This window comes from Bombina bombina, chromosome 3, assembly GCF_027579735.1.
Source record: "Bombina bombina isolate aBomBom1 chromosome 3, aBomBom1.pri, whole genome shotgun sequence".
NCBI classification, from domain to species: domain Eukaryota; kingdom Metazoa; phylum Chordata; class Amphibia; order Anura; family Bombinatoridae; genus Bombina; species Bombina bombina.
The window spans coordinates 385706615-385710150 of NC_069501.1; the positions used below are offsets into that span (position 1 = coordinate 385706615).

At 44.1% G+C, this 3536-nt stretch overlaps 1 non-coding gene across 1 annotated transcript; it reads right to left on the reverse strand.

Moving 5' to 3' along the window:
• Nucleotides 1-833: 833 nt before the first annotated feature.
• LOC128655124 (U5 spliceosomal RNA) lies at nt 834-946 on the reverse strand. Its single transcript, XR_008401677.1, has one exon. It is a non-coding gene; the product is annotated as a U5 spliceosomal RNA (small nuclear RNA).
• Between the last annotated feature and the right edge of the window lie 2590 nt (nt 947-3536).

The following is a 3536-nucleotide window of genomic DNA, read 5'->3' on the forward strand; positions in this document are numbered from 1 at the left end:
CTTTCCACAATTACTAACCCCTGAGGAACCCACGGGTTACCCCATCCGGAGCAGACTTTGCACCACATGCGATGCAATCACAGTCATATCCAAAACACCTTGGACACTGAACTCTCACGTAAGTGTCCCAGACACAGAGTGCTTAAGACACCCACAGCGGGATACAACTCCCAACTTAAAGGGTGCTATGCAATGATGAAAGGTCACACAGCTATTCTGGCTGACCCTAAAGGCTCTAGGGACAGCACCCACTAAGACCAAAAACTAAGGGAACGTACAAAATAACAGAGCTCAACCCTTAGATGGATTGAGAAGAGAACAATAGTCTCCAAGATCCTCACAGGATCCTCTTCCCGGAAGCCCCAACAGCGCGAGGAAATAACGAATGAACGAACATCCTAACCCCTGACGGGTGAAAAACCCAAAAAACGCCTAAGTAGGGGCGAACACAGGAAAAAAAGGAGACAACCTAATCTGCAAAACTCCAAAATATGGGAACAGACGAGATCCTGGAAGTAGAAAAAGCCAAAAGGCCCTAACTTCCTGAAATAAATGACCACAAGGCCAACCCCAAGGAAAGGGGACAAAAAAGGCCCAATCAACCTCAACCCGAAGGAAGAGATACCGTCCAAAGTCCAAGAGGACAATCTCTCAAAATAGAAGACGAGGAAAACGTTACCCAGAGTAATCCTTAGCAGGATCCGCTCTGGACCCCCACCAACAAATAGGAACAGGACAGTGATGACTGAGTACAATCCCCTGATGCCCCACCCAAAAGAAGAAACGAGAACCAGTCTGACGTCTGGGACAAAAGGCCTCCTCTATCATGTTTTAGCCCTGTATGGGCAGAGCCTCAAAAATGTATTTAAACTCATGGAAGTTCCACTTCACGAAAACTCTAGCAAAAAGCGAAAGTGTTATTCGAACCGAAGAGAAACCAAGGAATAATGAACTCCTCATCCGAGTGAGCAACTCACCACCCAACCAGTGACACCGGCACCACGTGGATGATATAGACCGTAATGAACAGAAATTAGCTCCCAACCAGGACCAGCCTGCTACATAGGGCATTTAAAACTGACCCAGGCCACAGAAAAATCGAGACCCCAATAGGAATCGACAAAGGATTTAAAGACAATGTACTAACACCTTAACCTGCGACTTCTGCGGGAAGTGCTCAAGCGACCACTAAATCGATAGTATCAAATTCCAAAGAGAAACATTTCCCAATGGAAAAAAAAAACAGACATGAGCTTCTTAAAAAACAAAATAAAAATACATCCTAACCGGACCAAAGAAAAAGAGGGCAGCACCCGCAGGTAAATGCCCAAGAAGAATGGGCACACTAACAGGACCAGCCAATCAGAGACCCCATTCTTCCAAAGCTCAGAACTGGAATAAGATACCCAAAAAATAAAGTAAATTGGAGACGACAAAGAGATTAACTTCATCCCCACACGTCTAACCCAGCTTGCCATCTGGAAGAGAAGACCAAGGATCCCTGAACCTATTAGGACTGGGATCCTCCAGCACCTCCAAAACATGCCACAGCAGGAAACGAAGGCGCGCCAGTCTAACGAAAAGCAAGACTTACCTCTGTCAGGGCAACTGACGACCCCGACCCCTGAAGCTTCAGAGGAAACCTCTTCCCCAGATGGCTGATCTGACCCAGATGATCCCACTCCTGACAAGCCCTGGTTAGCAGAACACGGACAGTATCTCAGCAACACCTCCCTCTCTGGAAAATGTAAATGCGACAACGCCATAGATATGGCCATGCAGAACCGTGCCGTAACCTCTGGAGGAAACAAGCTGCCTTCCAGAGAAGGGGTAATGGCATTAGGAACACCTAATTGCGTAGCCAAAGTAGGTTATAGGGGATGGGCCGCATGGGATATGGAATCCCCAGGGGCAGATGGCTCGGTGGACTCTAAATTCCCTGTTTTGGGAGAAGAGAGAGCACTCTAAATTGACATTCGGAACATAACTGATGGGCATGGATTACATGGGCCATTTCATCCACCTCGCAAGAAGTAGAATCTGAATCAGAGACATCTGTCTCCAAAAATTCAGAATCCTCCATAACTTGGTGATAAAAATAATGGATAGAAAAAATAAAAACGGCACCTTACACCCTCAATGGCTGGGGCACTCACCACCTCCTGTGAACCAGACAACTAGTGACACAGACTCTCTCCGTCACCACGTGGTCAGGAATATGGAAATGTAGAACAGAATATGACCACACCTAGTCACAAGGTACCCCGTGCAGGCCATAGAAAAGCGCGCCAAGGCCACCAGGGCCGCGCAGTCTGACAAAAAACAGCCGTTATGTTCCGATATAGCCACGAGCCCAAGCTTTACTACACATTACCAGACAGAATTACATAACAAACATGAATAAAGTCCCCCGTTTAATAACCCCCCTCAGGAGATATTAACCCTTAATTCCATAAAGATAAAGGAGTCCCACTGAGACCCTGACTTCTTAGTTTACATTACATTCACATCATTGAAGTAAAATTAAACTATCTTACTGGAATCTATGCCAAGAACAGGAACAAGGCCCTTCAAGTGTGACAGATAGTAGCCTTGCTTCTGACATGGACTTGAGTGAAGAAAGCAGGCAGCAAAACTCGTCAATGCTGATTACTAAGGAACTGTTAACATGAGTCGGTATGGTTTCGCAGAAAGACTCTCCCTGCATCTCCGGACTCTAAAATTCATCCATGTTCTCACTAAGAGGCTGACAGGACTACTTAAAACTCCAGTCCCATTTCGAAGAGTACTAGCCTCCATAAGAGACTATATTAAATTTTCCGACACTTCTCTGCCAACCTCCTGTGATGAAAGGCAAAGAATGACTGGGGGATAAGGGAAGTGGGGGAAGTATTTAAGCCTGTGGCTGGGGTGTCTTTGCCTCCTCCTGGTAGCCAGGTTCTGAATTCCCAAAAATAATGAATGCAGCTGTGGACTCTCCCCGTTTATGAAGAAAATTCCCACTAGTAATTGATGATGTCGTGGACTTACCATATCTTAGGAAAGAAAGAAAGAACAGAGTAACTAACTCTGGCTTTCTATAATAGGGGTAGCAATAATGTTAGAAGTTTAAGCAAAGACTACTTTGACGTTTAACTACTGCGCAACATGCAAAGCTGTAGTGGATTTCTAATACACCTATCACTCTAAAAACCAGGTAAGAATTTTGATTGTATATACAAGAAAACAAAATGTACCTAAATAAAGCCTAATGGATACTTCTCTTATAGCTGCATAAAATGTGATTATCAACATTCCATGAGACTAACATAATACTTTGCATCCTAATTTATAAATAAGTTACTCGCTCCAAAAAAACCATGTATGTTTCACAGACTCTACCAACCTGGACAAATATTTAGCCACAAATAAAGTCACTAAAAAAGAGCACTGAATTACTGACTCAAGGCATGTATACAAACAATATAAAACAACTTTAGTTAAAAAGTGCCCAATCCATAGCTGAGTGTCTTGTATAATAAAAACATAATTTATGT